This window comes from Buteo buteo, chromosome 28 (assembly GCF_964188355.1).
Source record: "Buteo buteo chromosome 28, bButBut1.hap1.1, whole genome shotgun sequence".
Lineage (NCBI taxonomy): Eukaryota > Metazoa > Chordata > Aves > Accipitriformes > Accipitridae > Buteo > Buteo buteo.
In genome coordinates, this window is record NC_134198.1 from 6,665,848 (window position 1) to 6,685,130 (window position 19,283).

The window sequence follows — 19,283 nt, forward strand, 5'->3', positions numbered from 1 at the left end:
TAAAATCAACAGAGTTTTTGGCTTGTTTGTTTCTACAAAAAACAAAACCCAAAACCCCCCAAACATTCTGGGAGCTCTTGTCTGACAATAAACAAACTCATACTAAAGGCTGATTAAAATATCTCCTTACACATTCTCCTGTTAAAATGCCAATTTGAGCACATAGGATATTTTTGCTGGTTTTAGGCTGTATAACTGCAATAAACCACACAATGAATATTTTTATAAAGTACTTACTCATAATAATAACAACCATATTTTACACATTGTTTATTGTGGGAGAAAGAAGAGAGAGGGAGGGCGAGAAGGAGACATAAGACTGATAGAGGAATAGACTGTTAGCTACTAATATCTGCAAGTTTTGAGCTGCTTTGGTATTTTCCCAGAAGCCTAAAAACTAAATGCAATGTTTAGACTCAGATAATATAAATCCAATATTTTGTCTTCAGTCAAAAGGGTAATTCAGTTATTATTAGTGTCTAAACTTTAGGCTGGCCATACAGGGAACTCAGATAGCTTGAACAGTTTAAATGACATTAAGGTTTTCTTTCTGGACCTGCACACTTCTGTTCAGCAATAATAACTGGCTAGTTTATAAACCTCCTCAGCTTTCACAATGTAACAAGCAATAAATGACTGACAGAAACATTATTAGTAGAAATGAAATGAAACAAAACAAAAAGAGAACAATGAATACCTGACTACTCATATTGAAGCTCAATTTCTCACAGGAGTAGGACTGGGCCCATAAGCAGCAAATGTGGACAAGAAGCTGCTGATCAGAATGTTGATTACAAACTAAAACAAATTCTGTTGGGATGGAAAAAACTGACTACTCCTAAGCCCAGCAGAGAAAAGACATCTGACTATTAAGACACCTGATATAAAGATGTGGTACCTCCTGACAAAGAAAGCAACAGTACAATTTTTATGTTATTTTGGTTCACATATATGAAAACAAATAAGTAGCTTGAATTACAAAGTAAAAACAGGAGTAACAAACATTTCTTGTAAGTCTTTAGTAGACTTTAACATCTTTTTAACTGTAGAATAATATATGTGTTATCTTTCTAGACTTGGTTGAAGTAAACATTTCAGTGGAATCACTGACAGGATTTTTATAGGTAAAAAAAGAAGAGTTACTTCTTGCATTTAGACATTAACAGAAGAGTTACTTCTTGTATTTAAACATTGAACCTTTCCACTTATTTATAGTTTGCTGCATACTTTTGAAATATTATTGGCCACTTATAACATGGAAAAATGACTTCATTTTACCTAGTACTAATGAACAACTTGCTTTCATGTTAAAGATGTCCTTTTTTCCAGTTAAATCCCAGGATTTTTTAAATTAGGTAGAGGTAATTTTCAGTTGCTAAAGGCAGAAAGAAGAACCTGATCCTAATTTTAAACTACCGAAACGTAGGATATTCATAGAGCCGGTAAGTTTCACGGGAGAAGGAAGTTTACAAACCTGATGAATCGCTATCGCCCATAAAGGCCCATTGACATTGGGCAGAGGAATGTTGCGATGGCGTGAGAGCTGCGTCAGCACCGCGGACAGCTCCCGCGGCCCCAGCAACGGGGATCCTTCGCTGAGCAGATACAGGGCTCGTCAGCAAGAACCTGCAGCTTTATCTTGGATGTCTGCCTTTGGAATCAAGCTACATTTAGAACTGACAAGTCTTAGAGCTTAGAAATGAGAATCTAATTTTTTTCAGGCAAAAACATCTCTGCACAATGTTATAAAACAGCACATGAATACAAATCTAATGGGGAGCACTCATAAGAAGACTTTTTCCCCTCACAGAATAAGTACAGGCTTTACTTGCTTTATTTAAGTATCTCATTAAAAGTTTTTGTTGACAGATAAAATGTATTTTTATATAGAATAATTCTCATAATAAACTTTTGAGAGCTGAAATGTAACTAGATATATCTCACAAATAGTTGAACCATTCTACACTTTACACTGATTATCAAATTAAAACATACCTTACATTTTAAGAAGTAATGGATTATCCTGTTGCTAATTGTTAAGATGTAAATGATTTCCTCTATATCCCCCAAAAGAGAAATACAACTGCATTTTCGTAAAGTAGCTTTGCCATGCTCCTCACACATGCCCTTGATGAAGCCATTTTACAACTTCACACCTTTCATTCTCTGAAAGTATCTCTGAAAGAATATGCTGAGCTTGTGTTTTCAGCATACCAACAAGATGCATCTTTTGTAACTAACCATCATTGAGTAATATTCTTTATTTGTGCAAATATGCCTTCACTGCTATCACTCCAAAGTGAAACTTTAAGAAGTACCAGGAAAATGTCCATAAGAACAGGGTCAACAGTGTCTCTACAACAGGTTACGAGATCACAGAATTTTTAATGTCTCATAGAATAAAACATCTGTGATTTGGTAGGGTTGCTTAATTGATGGGGTACAAAGAAGGAATACAACTGCAATAATGAGAACAGGAATATCCCTTCAAAGAGTTCTCACTCTTACCAAAGGATCTGCAGAAAGAAATGCTTGCAGATTTAGATTAGAACTTCAAAAAGACAAACTTACTAGCACATTCAAGTTAACATCAACATCTATTTATTCATGAACTTATATGTCAACAGCATTACAATTCTTCAGTATTCTACTAAGATTTTAAATACCTTTAAATTTTACACGTTTCTTACAGAAACGTAAGTTTAGTGATATTTTTTGATCAAATTCTATTTACTGTAAGAACATGTTAAAGGCAAAAAGCATGTTGCAGGTGAGGCTGCTTAAACCCACTTAAATTAGATTTCAACATGTTTATTGATTAATGAATGGTTGTTTGATACTTTTATTATATACACGTGTGTGTGTGTGTGTGTGTGTGAAGTACTTGTTCTATTAGCAACATGTTAGCCTGTCTGCAGACCTTTATTTCAGGATATCTGTATTCCATTATTTTATCTACTATACAAAAGTAGTACCTTGTAGAACACATAGCAATGCTTTCAATGGCAGTACTGTGAACCACCTACTATCCATATAAACATAATACCTTTAACATCTACACAGAAACATCTCCATGATATTAGCCTAACAAATCTCTAAAAAGATTCATTATTTCTCCATGACCAAAGATGTTCTTCATGTTAAAATCCCCACAGATGCTACAGGTGAGCAGTGGGATTCTTGTGTAGCTGTGTGTAAAAATGGATAGCTGCTCCTTCCACAGATATACTACTCTATAAACCTGAGGGTCCTTAGGAAGTAACAAAACCACCTTTTAGCTTTAATAGCTTAGTGTATATTTAACTTACATCAGTTCACAGGCATATGCCAAAAAAATCTAACAACAATTATTTCAGCAAAGTAGAATCTGTTTAGAAAGTATAGGAAGAACTTCCTAATAGTGGTATAGTAAACTTACTAATAATCTCTTCATTTACAGGAAGGTTGGTTTTGCCACACAAGGCACAGGGCTGAAATTTTTCTGTCTTTTATTAATTGGGATGTTTACTGTCTTTAATGGAGATAGGAACTGACAATGAACTATATTTAATTTCCTCAGAAACAGAGAAAAGCATTGCTACACACCTGTGTTTCCATTTATTTAATAGTTTTCTCTCAGGAATCCAATGCATTAAAAGCAGTACTCACTGATTATTCAAGCCAGAAAATAGTAGCTCAGACATAGATTAACTTTATCTTGGCATTTGACAGCAAACCTTGTTCTGAAACATGCTACTAATGAAAGAGAGAAGGCAAACATGAATGTTTGAAATGTCTGGCTAGGCAATTCTCAAAATGTAAGACTGAAAAGACTTCTTAATTCAATTTTTTAATTCAGTTACCTTACTTCTTTCTATGAGCTACTAGACTGAAAAGTAGTGTTCTATTCATAAAAAGATTAAGCATTTATTTCTTGGCGAAACATTTACAAAAATCAATTCCAATATTCCATCAGAAAACACAGCCAAATGTTAACTTACATATGTACGTTTAAGTTTCTGGTTTAGCTACAATGATGTGAAATCATAACTCCAAATAGTAGCTAAAAAACTTAGATGAAAGATCACCCAATAAACATTGATTTACATCCTCAAAGGAAATTTTCATTTCCAAAATTCGTTAATAAAATCCATTCTGCTTATGTAACCTTAAGCAGTGACCTCAAGATAACTTAAAAAAGAAATGGAGATTCTTCCCTCAGTCTTATGCTGGCCAGTAATAGAAGAGACACAATGACCAACAATAATCTTATAAAATATTCTTTGTTATCTGAAAACAGAAGAGACATTTCAGAAAAAGTTTCTATATAATCTAGAAAATAAATTCACATACCAGACAGTACCAGAAGAATTGAGGTTTAGAGAGAAAAAAAATGAGAAGTATCACTGTCAGACTTAAGGAAAAAAACAATTCTTATTAATGAACTGAATGGAGTAAAACCAGAGTGGAGGTGTGGCACTGACAAGACAAGAAACTTTACATAGCAGAAAGCATACAGTAAGTATGAAAAGTTCAGTATGAAAACTACAGAAGATATTTTGAAGGATATAGTTAAATGGAATAGAGAAGATAGCCATTGAACACAAACCACTAGAGACAAACCAAAACTAACAACTCACCTCATGCTAAAGATGAGAAAATGTGCTTGGAAACAGGTTAACAATTGCATGCAGATTTTTAGAGGTAAGAAACAAGATGACTAGAAACATATCCAGAGTAATAAATTACTGGTGTTCCCTACTGAAGATCATGAGACTTCATCACAACATAACTTACAGAAAGACATGTTGAATAAAATTGCTAGGGAAATGACAGATAAAATTGTCCTTTTTAGAGCACCTTTGGGTGCCACGAGCAACAGTAGAAAGATGCTGGAATAAACTGCTAGGTAGGAAAAAAAAATATGCATCTTTCTGGAATACTGGTTGACCTTCCAAACCAATTGTTTTGGTAGTTCAGTTCATTGACATACCAAATGTGTAATTTGAATAGCTTCCAGTTTAATACCATTGGAAATAATGGGAACCATCTTCTCAGGAAAAGGTTAAATAGATACTCAGGGGAAAAGCTAAGCTACAACAGAAAAAGTGAAGGATTATCAAAACAAGAGGAAGATTACCTAAACATTCAGTAAACATAAAATCAAGACACTGAGAACAAAAATCAACCTAGATGCCCAAGTCTGTGAAGATAAAAAAAACCCCAAAACAACCAAACATCGTTTACCCATATGACAACTCTAGAAGTTGGATATCAACCAAGAGAATTGCAATTACTGATTTATATGGATAAATTCAATTTGAGTTATTACTGAAACTTGGCAAGATTTGCATGGTTCGAATATTAAAATACACAACCATAACCCATCTAGTGAGAACTGTGCTTTGAAACTGAGAACTGAGCTATTCACTTCAGGTTCAATAAAAATTGTGCAGGAATTGAGTCCTCTTCAATGTTTGTATTATAGGGCAGTGTGAAAGGAATATAATGTATCAGATTAAATTCTGTCCATGATTAGCTGCACTTCAGTATTCTGAGACAAAATGTACAAGCATCATTTGTAAATAGCATAAGCATACAGTAGAACTAGTAATGAATAATGAAAACTGATCCTATGATATGTGACTGACTATGGTTATGTTATTGTTCTGGTTGCATTAAGTAGTGTTTCACTTGTACAGCCACGGTTTTCAAAAAGAGATATAAGGTTAAGCTAATTGGACAACATGTTTAAAAGACTTGTTATTTTGAACACTCAAGAAAAAACTTTAAATAAAAGTAGTGTACATCTACCTACTTGACTACAATATTCTCAGAGAGATATAAAGCTGCAGTTATATTGAAGTGCCTTCCCATTTTCAATTTTAAAAATGAAGTAGACTGACCTTCAAAGAAGCCAACTGTAAAAGAAAGACTGCAAATGATCATAAATTTAGACTATTTTCTTCAAATAACGGACAAATCACTTTTGTCTTTAGCTGCTTTAGAAATTATGAACAATTGTCAAAGCTACCAGACATGTATGAAACAAAAACTATGACTGTAATTTTTATTTCTAAGAATTACAACTACAAAAATTGATTTTTTCATTTAATTAATGCCAAGAAAATAATACCAATATCTTTTTTCATAAAAACCTATGAAAAGTCCATACACTTTACAGATAGTTATACTATTTATTATTTGGCTAACCATTTAAATAACCTGTAAACTGTGATGATTAATGACAAACAAAGCTGTAACGAGACACAAATATCCAGTTTCATTTTGAAAGCTTTTGGGTGCATCCCTTCTGACTTTCAGTTGTTGCTCTGAAGGACACATGTCCTCCTATCTCTCGTAGGTCTTGTCAACCCTATATGTATATCTCTGGTATCCCAGGGCATCAAAAAAGAACTCTAGATGTGTATATTTAGGAATGTAACTATGAAAGAACAAATCACATACAGATAGAAATTCCATTATATTCCAGAAAAAATTAGCTATTTGATAGGAACTGATTTTTATCTAAAATGTTATTTTACAGTTATTGAAGCTCATTCCTGTTTAGAAAAAAAGGGGGAGGGGGAAAGGGAGAAAGTTCCAGTGTTCTTGGAACATTGAAATGGTTTTATATGATTTCTTTAGACATTTAGGAAGAAAACCTTCCATTTTCATTTGCCAAATTACTGTGACAGAACAAATACAAGTATTTACACAACATGAATTAATAAAAAACCTGAAATGAAATGCTGATATGAAATGTTGACATTCTTGTAGAACATTTGATATTCACTGAACCAATAATTTCAGATTTTAAAAAGTTCCATTGGAAAATGTTTAATTCTTTCTAAAGCTCATCCCACAAAGACATTCAAGTATAATGCTCATACCACAAAGACATTCAAGGCTATAAATCAACAGTCTTGAAAGAAACTGAATCTTTTATTAAGTCATTCCTCCCTTCAGACAAAGCTGAAAACTAGAAATTAAATTCCTCTGGCATCTAAAAAATGCTTTTTACAAATCTCTCTCACTTGCTTATTTTTTTCTCATCCCTCAGCTTCAATTATTTTTAGACGTTTTTTCCCAAAGACCTTCTCTTTGCCTTGATGCAAATACTCTGTTCCTCTCCCTTCCATGATCCCTGTGGGTCCTTTGCTTATTTCTTGCTACTGTTGTTGCCAGACTGTCACATCATTTCCAACACTGCCAGTAAGGACAGATGTGGTCTGACTTAATAAAAAAATTATCAAGCAAACATCATATTTGGAGGTAAAATATTTGAACAGCAAAATATAAATATTAAAGAAAGACCTGGAATTCTTAAAGAAAACCCTGGTGTAAAACTAATCAGCTAATGAGAAGTATCTTTCAAGGAAACAAAGCATGAAAATGTAATGACATTCAGATGAAAATAATAACAATAACATGGGAGTAAGATAAAGCTGAAAGGGCAGGCAATTTGGGCAGATGGCCTATTCTGATCCTAAAATAGCTGATGTTCTTTTTAACATTACAGTTTGGAAGAGTGGAAAACAACTCCATCTGCCTTACCCTTACGTAGCTATTGTTCGTTATTCGTGTTGATGACAATTTCATGCTGTGCTCCAAATAGTCATAATGCTTTGGGGAATCACAAAGCTACATGCTGTATGTATTCAGGTGTGGAGAGCAATTTAGAATAAATGGCCAAAAGAACAAGATACTAAATATCATAATAATTGTAGCTTCTTGATCCAAGACCACTTACATTCATAGTTCTACAAAATATACCCCCCTGACATGGAAATTTGGGATTTCCCTCACAAGTTGAATACACTGATTCTCTCCTACCCGTTCATAGTATACAGTCACATAACACCTCAATCACAAACCAGTATTTCCTTTAGTAGGAATTTTCTACTAAAATAGAGAACGAAAAGCGAGGAAAGTATATGGAAAAATACTTTCATACTGAAATAACTTCTTAGAAGAATGTAACAGCCCTGGTAAATAATCATATTGTTCCTTCCAAGAATTATCCATTAAAAAGACTACCAAAGTCTACAGATTAGTGAGTTCTAAACACTACTCTGAATACAGGACTGTTCTCATTGTGTGTCCTTGTTAGAGCTCAAGTGAAAACAGAAGTGCTGAGGACAGCTGTACATACAGGAGTTAGTCTTCCATAGCTCAGTGCTAAATTAAGGGTCAAGGAAGGCTATAGCTCCTGTTCTAGATACTGCTTTCTGCTTCAAAATGTCCACACATGAGACAAAACTACTTTCCAAGCCATCATCATGAAATATACTGGTTGATTCCTTTTGACAGTCCAACCCAACTTTACTCCTTATCTCCATATGTTGTGCAGATCTACACTCTTTCCCAGGACCAATGCAAGGATAGGATCCCTCCATGACATTTGGCATAATATATCACCCTGAGACTGCCTGTCAGTACTTGCACAGTGTGAATTTGATCAGACAACATTGTTGCTAGCCAGATAGACAGCTCTCAGGTTCACACAGATAAGGAAGCAAACATGAAGAGTCCCATGTTAATAACAAGGTATTCATAGGTGATCCCTTCAGTTCAGACTATTGCTACAGATGAAAAAGAAAATAAGAATTAGAGTCCTACAGAGGCAGGCACTTATTTCACTCTCCAGCACTTAAGATGACTTGAAAGCTAGCTGCCAGAACAAGGGCCAGTAGGGCAATAAGAGTCCTTCTAGGAATAGAAGACAGAAGGCAAGAAAGAAATTGAGATGCAAAACTGGACCTCTTTATGTTCTTTTCTAAGGACTACACTCACTAAATATGGCTTCTAGTGACGTCACAACAGCGAAAGAATTACCTTGTTCGCCTTTTTTAAGCCTGAAAATTACACCATCTGGATCACTAGACCTTGAAGGATAGACAAATAAATGGGAAGATTCTCTCTGCAAGACAAAAAAAGGAGCAAGGCATGCCCAAACTGAGGTGTGCAACAGCATGGACAACACAAAATCAAGTAGAAATTGAATGTTGCTTTTCAAGCTAACTGAATAATTAGGAAACACAAAAACAAATCTCAAAGCTTTCCTGATAATTAATTAGCTGTGCTTCAGAACCTCAACAGAGAAGAAGGATCATGCTCCTTTTAAAAGTAGAATAATCGTGGGGTTTGCAGTAGTCAAAGACAGACAAACCTCAAAGATAAATATCTAATACTAATTTTGAAAAAGCAATGATGATAGTCTTCATCTATACACCATTTCTTCCAGTACAGACCTAGATTCTATATAGAAAGCATTTTAGCATTCATATACTACAGTTTACAGCTCAAAGAGTTTACAGTTTTGACATTTAGCATGTGAGCACAAGTCAGATTCCTTGAGATGGCTGTTGGGAATAACATTTGAGGGCAGAACGTTGTCATAAATTCTTATTTTTCTTGTATAAAATTGTACTCTGTGTTGTTAACATTTATAATGTCTTTTTGTTTCTGTCTCTAGCATGATTTTCAGCTAAACTTAAAAACATACAGCTGAATATTTCATGGCACCAAAGAAACTGCGTTACTGTCTGAAGACTACTGAAGACAGCTAAAAGACAATGCTTTACATAATGGTGGAATGATTTTATAGGACACAGAACCATACGATGAAAATCATCTATTCCTATATATCCTAACATTTAAATGGAAGATAAAAGGGCTACAAATAGAGTTAGAATTATCACTTTTTAAATTAAGTGCAAAGTGTCCAATAACGACACAAGATAAAACCCAACCATTTAAACTTAGTCTCTAGTAAAGCAACTACCATCATTAAACGACAGGTAATCATCTATGTCTTTCTTTACATATCAGGTAATAAAAGGATTAAATTAAATCAAACTGTTACTATCAATTCTACTCTCTTAGATTAATTTAATCTTACCTTAACATTTACTAAAAAATGGAATAGGTGAATATATATCACTTAGATAGCTATTTATAAAATGCATTTTTGTCCAGTTAGCCAGACTATTGTGTAAATGGCAATACATTGATAGCTTCTGAGAAAAATTAAGTTATATAAATCCATCTTGTATTACTTCGACTCGACACACTAAAATGCAGTCATATACATTTTACCAATTCACTACTGGTTTTGTGCTTTAAAAAAATTAAAGTGTTTACCAATCTTAAGTGTTAAAGTCTTATATAAGTTATTTCATAAATGCTCTGCAGGTATTCATGAGAGGTACATGCCATTTTAGCAAACTAAGTGCTATATTGAATATTCATGTGCCACACAATGTATTCCAAAATATGAAACAATACTTTCTCTTAAAATACCTGCTTGCACAAGTTCGCCTACCTATACCTAAATTATATAACACATGCACACCACTATCTAAATTCCATTTCTTCCACAGCCACAAAAGAGGATTTCAATACTCAAGCTAGGATGAAGTATAACTCCCATGACTTCCAGGCTCTCAGTTTGACAAGTCTAGAGGAGCACTGTCCACTGTCACAACACTTATAAATGTATATTTACATTATCATGTCCAAATCACCCTGTTGCCTTTCAGGCTGTTAGAGTCCCACTCAAAATTACTTCCTTTTTTTACTTCCAGGAACTTCAAACTCTCCCTCACCCATCACATTTCTTCCATTCATTTAGAATTAATCTACTGTTTGCTCTTACACAAAATCACACCAGCGTGGGCATGCAGCCCTCCTTTTTAACTACTTTCTACTTCATTAACTCATCATCTTTTTCCCAGTCTCCTATGAAATGTATTTCCAGGGTATCCTGTATTCTACATTTTTCAATTACATGAAAAAAGAACAGAAAAAAGCTGAATTGTTCTGTGGATTTGAATGCAAATTTCAAGTGTAGCCAGAGGAAAACTGCAACCCTGAAAACTCTGCAGTCTGTTCCCCTACGTACTTCAGCAGTCAACTCTTCTTAAATGATGTTATGTTAACTAAAGCTCACTTTCTCTCCCTTGGTCTTAGAAATGCTGATTAAAATGGAGGACGTCCACTACAGCTAGACTAATTTTAAGTTATTTCTAGCTTGTGTAATGTCTGGATTATTAGAAAGTGAAAACAGAAAGAGAATAATCTTATTACTCGTCCAGGCTTTTGACAGCATATTGCAATTTATAAGCATATACCAATAAACACACTACACCAAAGCATATACACCAAAGAGAAAAGCCCCCTGCTGCCCTGAACACCGGTTAACTAAAAGTTTAGAAGAAAAGAAACAAAAATATATTGTCAAAGAGTTGTGGTTTTTTTCTCTACCACATCAAGAGGTAGATTAGTGCCCACCAGTATGTCCTCATACAGCAAAAGCATTTAGGTGCGTAACTTCCACTGGATTTAACAGATACTAGACTCTGACCTGTTCAGGTGTTTTGGACCTTACAAAGCATGCCCCTGGATGATCAAAAGCCTGGCCCCATGAACCTATCTGTCTGACTGGCGGCCCTCAAAAATTTACATATGCATGGCTCTACTAAAGACAGTATAAAAGCAGTGTACATCATTTAATTGAAAACATTACATATATTTTTAATAAAGACAAAACAGGAAAATAACATTACTATTTATTTAAAATGCTTAGAATAGAATACGTTGTGGAGAGCATCTGTTTCAGGATTAAATAATTCAATATCCATCAAAGAAATATTGGATAGTCTAGAATTTTAAGTACCAGCACAGGAATGTTCTGTATGTTCAGATATTATCTAATTACAAACAAAAGTAATATGCCATACAATATATTCTAAATGACTTTATTTTAAGATACCACAAATAAGGTAGGTTTCCCACAGATTCTTACTCCTCCTGACCTAAAAAGTTTGCAAGAGCCTGCTCCTGCTATTCATCTCTAACTATCAATTATCTTCCTACAGGATTTCTTAGGCTTCAGCTTGTCTTCCTCCTCCTTTTGTCTCCTTCATTTGAAAATTCCTTTTTTTGCTTCAATTATCTTACACGTGAAAGTTCCCTGTCTTTGTATGTCATGCAACATCATTCTCCCACTATCAGCATCTCTTCTTTTGTTTATCATTCTGACACAGAACTCTACTTTTCCCTTCCCAAAATTAATATTCCATCACACTGGGTGTGTATAAAATAATCTAAATTCTTCTTGCTAGAACTCTTACATTAAATATGCCAAACTGTATGTATAATAAGATGACTTTCCAGTGAGAAGGGGCTTACTTTAATCAAGAGTGTGGAAACTCTCTCATAAATATTCAGAAAATAGACAGTCTAAGGAAGGAAAAAAAAATATTTAAAACAAAAAATGGTAGATTACAAACCTTATTATATGTTGCTAACAAATCAAGTGCTGACTATGTAAGTATTACACATAAGTGAGGAAAACCCAGAAACTGTAGATAGTCAGTGGTAGATAAGTCACTGGTAAAAAACCAAATTGTAACATAGGATGATAGAAATATTTTAGAACAAACCAAACAAAAGAAGAAAACAGGAAAAATGTGGCCAAAAAGGACAAAATTGCTTAAAGATCAAATTTGCAACAGCATCAACTCAATTTCTCAATTGAAAAAAAATAAGCTGAATGAACAAAGAGGTGCTACAAGTAGTTTTAATGATGGTGAAGGAGAAAAGTAGGGTAGAGGAAAAGTACAGGAAAGATTGTTGAAAAGAAATGTGTTAAGACACTGGGGCTAACAGCCCATCCTGACAACAAAAGAATTAAAGGTAGCAAGAGACGAGTCAGTAGTTGGAAGCAAATTTTGAACAAGATGAAGTGACAGTATTATCAAAAACTGAGAAAAATTAATGATAAAGACATGAAGGAACAGCCACGGAAAACAAGTGAGCTTTAAGATACCATGAAATATACAAATCCATAAGTTTCAAATGAAGACAAGACTTAACAAGAATGGGGGAGAAGGACAAGAGAACAGGACTATGTGCTTTGATTTGGCCAAAATATTTAGTACAGACAAAAGCTGTAAGCCTGACCTTATGCATATTCTGAAATCTACAGGAAAAAATCATGCTTAGGAGACAAATTATAATTTCCGTACCTTAGGAGTCATAATTCACCAAGTGTCAAGGAAAAAGCTAGAATACTAACTGTAAAACGAGTACGAAAATATTTATTAGCAAGTGAGAAGAAGTAAATGCTTAAGCAATGAAGAAGAGCATGCTTGGAAATTCTGGCTAACACGAGGAAGGCAGATACAACAGGTAGTGTCATTTGGGAGGTTTCATCCAGAAGACAATGAAAGCTGATAACCCTCTGTTATTAAGCAAAATACTTTCATAAAGAAATCTCAGAGGGAAGGAGACACTACTGCCTCTAATTAAAGACAGAGCTCAAGGTCTGGGATCTGCTTAACAGTATCAATTATAATGCCACTAATAACCAATTAAGGTTTTTGATTTTTCTAAACGTTACCAGAACCACAGCAATTTTTATTGTTGCTTTTAAGAAGCCTCAAAATTCTTTAAAAATAATTAATTCTAAAGAATTACCTCAAAAAATCCATTTAAAGGCAATAACAAAAGACACTGGAATGTATTCAAGTTTGTTCTAAATCATTTTCAAAGCAAGCGTATTCCACTAAAAAAGAAGCCAGTCATTGTCACACAGAATAAAAGCTTGAAGAAAAATAACAGGGAAGAGCAGGAGTAGAGGGGAGAAAAAAGAAAACAAAACCAATAAAATTAAGAGGAAAGATGGAAGACAAGAATGATTCCATTTAGTATTAAGTTATACAAGTTAAGTTAAATATATTTAAGTTACATATGAAAATATTTACTGATGCAAAAAAGGCAAACAGAATACAGTAACACAAACTTTTTAAAATAAAGGATTTTTTTTAAACCTGTTTTAAAACTGTTAGTAAACTGAAAACTCGGTGAAAACTTGAAAGTAGGAGAGACTGAATAAGCCAACTAGGTGTCTGTATGTAAAAACAGAGCTGATCTGTTGAGTCTCTGAGGACATACCTACACTTAAAGGTGCCTCTCAGATGCAGTTTGGGGAGATCTGAATTAGCAAGTCCATGAAGTGCTGCACAGCACTTCAAGGCTTTTACTAGCTTGGGTCCAAGTGCATTTGAGCATTATTAGTCTGACAGAAAGGCACATTAGCTTAATATCACTCCCACTAGCCCTGATTATCTTGGAAAGACTTCACATTCATATATCTAGATTTTACACACCAAGGTGCTAAAATACACAGTACTAGCCATGGTAGTTTGGACACCACCACTCCACATTCAGAGGGTGGTGGTTAATGGTTTGTGCTGTTTAGAGACCAGTCACAAGTGGTGTTCCTCGGGGATGGTACAAATGATTGATACAAACCTGGTAGTGCCTCACTGGGGAGTAGCTCTGCTGTAAAAGACCTGGGGGTCCTAAGCACAGTTGGTTAACAGAATACTGGGCTGTATTAACATCAGACTAGCCAGTAGATTGAGGAAAACAATCATTCCCCTTTAATCAGCAGTTGTTAGACCATGTCTGTAATACTGTGTCTAATTTTGGATCCCCACGCCCCCACACAAGACATTGATTAACTGGAACGAGCTTAGCAGGAGGCTCCCAAGCTGTTAGGGGCTGGAGCACTTGCCCTAAGAAGAAAGTCTGAGGCAGCTGGGCTTGTTTAGCCTGGAATAAAGAAGGACTGGGAGGAGTAAGTAGCAGCCCTCCAGTATCTAAGAGGTGGCTACTAAGAAGACAGAGCCAGGCGTATTACTGAGGCGCACAGCAGAAAAATCAGCGACAACAGCCATAAATTGAAATTAGTGGGGAGGGGCCTTAACTAGATATAAGAAAAATAAATAATTATGAGGAAAATAATCTTGGGAAAAAGCTGCACAGAGATATTATGAAATTTCTGTTCTTGGAGGTTTTCAATACCCAACTAGACAAAATCATAAGCAACATGATCTGATTCATAGTTGACCATGTCTTGAGCAGGAGGTTCAACTAGATGACTTATCTTCCAACCAGAATAATTCTGCAGAGGAACTATATCGCCAGAGATTATATATGTGATGCAACCTGCTCAGAGAAGCAGAAATATTTTAGCTGAAATGACTCCAAATTTTTGATCAGGATTATCCTCTCACTCATTTTTAAATGATTCAAAGAGTTATTCTTGCAGAGATGCTATTGTTTAAGTTGTTAGGGCTCTTAAGTTTCTAAATTTTAAAACTGTATTCATAATGCAGACAGCTATTTCCATACTTTTTCAATATGTGGCTGTACTTTATTGCAAATATACTTAGTCTACTTATTGGACTACATTCTTAGGAATTTCTTACATGCCTTTTCTCAAATTCTACCATTTTCATTATGATGTTCCTTCTACATATCTGAATGGCATGATTTTGCATAAATGTAGAGCAACAGACTGTGAAACTGAATATAAGAATGTTTTCTTCTTTTTTTTCCAATGCAGACATCAGTAACTAGCTATAACTAGCATCCATTTTTCTGAAATATAAAAAATTTAGAATAAATCCATCAACATGAAGAAAAGATTCAAATTACCTTCCTCCTTCCAAAAAAAGTATGAAACTGATGGTCCAGAAAATCTTTCCTCTTGTACTGCTAATTATTTCAAAAACTCATTTCTTTGGGGCATGGTTTTGTTCTATACCTTCAGTCCTTCCTTCTTAACATTTCACTTTGTCTTCAAGCTTGAAATGTCAGTTTGATCAAGGATAATTCTCTTATAAGTAAGGTAAAGTCCCAGGCTGTATGCCTAAATATGCAGTTTCACCACCATGATGACAGTGCCACAAAATTTAAGAACTTGGAAAAGCACAGACTACTTTACAATATCAAAATATTCCTAAAGTGGTTCAGAGGAAAAATTCAGCCCCAAAAATACCTTGCTCAGAGCTTTAGACAATCCACTGGAAATGCTGTGATTAATAACAGTAAAATGGACAAGTGGAAAAAGAAAGAAAAAAAAAAAGGATACAAATAAGAACAAATAATGGAGACAGAATCCACCTATTCCTTCAGTACAATTACTGGAAATAAACACGGAAAATGCAGCAGAAATTAAGACATTCAGTCACAAAGGAGAAAGTTGATAATAAGTAGAGCTTATAAATGGATATGAGATAATACCATTGGCTAGTGGGAATATGGAACAGATTAGAAAATAAATTTTCTGGAAAGATAAGCTACAGATATATTAAGTTCTGATTATTAAGCAATTAACAATCAAGTATATACATAGGAATACAATGATAGTCATATTCAATTCACAGGCTTGCCTAGCTTGGTATCTTGTCTCTGACAACATTCAACAGAAGATGCCTAGTGAACAGCACAGGACCAAGGTGACTTTCCGTGACAACTTCCCATAACACACCCTACCACCTCCTCGAATTTCCAGACCTGAGGGACATCCGCATCCAGGGGAACTTTCACGTACCTTCATGTTTAACAGCCTTTCATGGGCTCTTCTCTCATGAATTCATCTGAGCGCTTTCTTAATCTATGTAAGTGTTTAGCATTCAAAGTACCCTCCAGATATGCCAATGAGTTCTAATGATGTTTTAACAACATGCTAAGGAGATGCGTGATTTTTTTGCAGCCAGATGCAATTACCAAGGCTTCTATTTTTTAGTAAACACAGACAGGTCAAAACATTTTTCCTTTTAACTAAAGAGTCAACTTTCTCAAATATTTGGTAAAACTTATGTTAGAATTCTAATATAGCCAACATCCTAATAGGGATAGGTGGAGGAACCCTAATAAACTAATCTCTGAAAACAAAGTGCACTAAATCAACACTCTTGAGACTACTGCAGAAAGATTAGACTGTTCTCCCTGTTCTGAAACCCACCAAGGTGACTCAAGGAAAGAAAATGTCTCCCCAAACACTTTGCAATCTAAAGGTGATTATTACCTGAAGAGGTGTTAAGATTTATTCTGGGACAGAGAGAAAGAAGAATTTGGGTATTGTGTAAAGTTTACTATGGGATGTTTTAAGCAGAAGGATGAAAGGCAGGAGGAAAGAATCAAGGTGGATTTGGTAGGATTTGGTGGCTGAAAAATTGGACAAGACCTGGCAATGTGCACTCACAGCCCAGAAAGCCAGTTGGATCCTGGGCTGCATCAAAAGAAATGTGGCCAGCAGGTCGAGGGAGGGGATTCTGCCCCTTACTCTGCTCTGGTGAGACCCCACCTGCAGTACTGCGTTCAGCTTGGGGGTCCTCAGCACAGGAAAGACAGGGACCTGTTGGAGCGGGTCCAGAGGAGGGCTACGAAAATGGTCAGAGGGCTGGAGTACCTCTGCTATGAAGAAAGGCTGAGAGAGTTGGGGTTGTTCAGCCTGGAGAAGAGAAGGCTCTGGGGAGACCTTATTGCTGCCTTTCAATACTTAAAGGGGGCTTATAAGAAAGATGGGGACAGACTTTTTAATAGGGCCTGTAGCGATAGGACAAGGGGTAATGGTTTTAAACTAAAGGAGGGTAAATTTAGACTAGATATAAGGAAGAAATTTTTTACGACGAGGGTGGTGAAACACCGGCACAGGTTGCCCAGAGAGGCTGTAGATGCCCCATCCCTGGACACACTCAAGGTCAGGCTGGACGAGGCTCTGAGCAACCTGGTCTAGTTGAAGATGTCCCTGCTCACTGCAGGGGGGTTGGACTAGATGACCTTTAAAGGTCCCTTCCAACCCAAACTATTCTATGATTCTTTTTCTTTTTTAATACTGTGAAAGCTTGAGACACTGATATTATAGCAAGAATAATATCTCTTAAAAGTACAGACTAAGTGTTTCACGTTACTCTAGGAAGTATCAAAGCTCTTAAAGATTTTTCATAGCTCTTAACAATTTATTTAAACATAGTAAGGCAAAATATTTAGCAATTTCTAATATTCTATTTACTTCACCTTTATAGAGATTTCAATTGATTTGGAGATACTGGTAAAAAAACCATCCTCTTCTGCAGTTAAGATGGTCAAGTTTCACTTTTAAAATATTTTCCTATTAAAACAGCCACTTTAATGTGAACTTCAAATATAAATTTTAACAGTGTATAGTGCAATGAATGCACAAGTTTCCAACCCGGTCTACAATACTGTAAAATCAATTGTTCTCTGAATGACTGTTCATATCCACTCAGCATGAATTACTGCTTTATAAAGTACATGGATATTTTTCCCTTGTGTGCACCACAATATACTGTATCTAGTTAGAAAAGGAGTGAAAGATTCATATATTTCTACTGCTTATTCAAATTTTCTGTACTAGAAATCTCATTTTTCTAATTCTCTTACGATGTTATACTGAACAATTCTCCCAAACAATTTTTATGAGCTACTAGGTAGCCCTGCTTTCTTCCTTTTATTTAAAAACAAAGGATACCCAGTAATTTCATAATAGAATGAGTCATTCATAATCTCTAGCCTACTTATTACATATAAAAAAATTATAGATCCATATACCCTGTAGCATATATTACTTTTACTTATAATAACCAGCAACTACTACAAATGGCAGAAATTATAAGGTTGATTTCCACCTTAAAAAGAACAATCAGCATTTAGATTACCGTTATATTGTTAATTCATATAAGGACACGTTTGCAATTTTCTAATCTTGCAATCCCTGAGTTTAAGACTAGATACTAGAATAAAATTTAGCACATACTTAGGCATATAAGTGCCTATAAACTCAGACCCAGAGTGCTGTGGTGGTTGCATCATTTGCTCTATCAGCTTCTGTTCAGAGTAGGAATCAAGCACCACTATATTCAGTATAAGATATACAAGCGTTCAAAAGATTCTGAGTTCATAAATGCATATGCAGTGTTATCAACAGAAAACCTTACTAAATAAATTTCTCATTCCTAAAAATCAGGAAATGCTCTATCCCACACACACCAAGAAACCCTGATTTACTTTAGATAAAAACTTCTTACGAACTAATAAGTAATATGCAAATACTTATTTCACATGTATTGCTAGATTCAACATTAACATTGAAGAAATAATAGCTCTTATATTTACAGTCAGTTAAGCTACCATAAAACACCTATTTTTTTCCTAGGTATCAATATCATAGCATGACATAAAATTTCTGTATAAGTAAAGGACAAAAAGCAGGAAAGAAAAAAATGTCCATATTAGAAATTATTTAACTGTAACTACATTAGAGAATGGAGATTTTTTTTTTTTAGATTAGAGAGTTTGAGAAGGTTAGTAACATGGCTAACAACGATAATTATAAAATTAACTGCCTTAATTACTAGTCTAAAATGGAATCCTCAAAAAAAGCCTTACCTTCTGTAGAACATAAAAGGATGCTACAAAAA

At 34.8% G+C, this 19,283-nt stretch overlaps 1 protein-coding gene across 5 annotated transcripts in view; it reads right to left on the reverse strand.

The window, feature by feature from the left end:
* Positions 1–19,283, reverse strand: part of IMMP2L (inner mitochondrial membrane peptidase subunit 2) — a 466,489-nt gene that overhangs the window by 271,442 nt on the left and 175,764 nt on the right. The window lies entirely within an intron of this gene.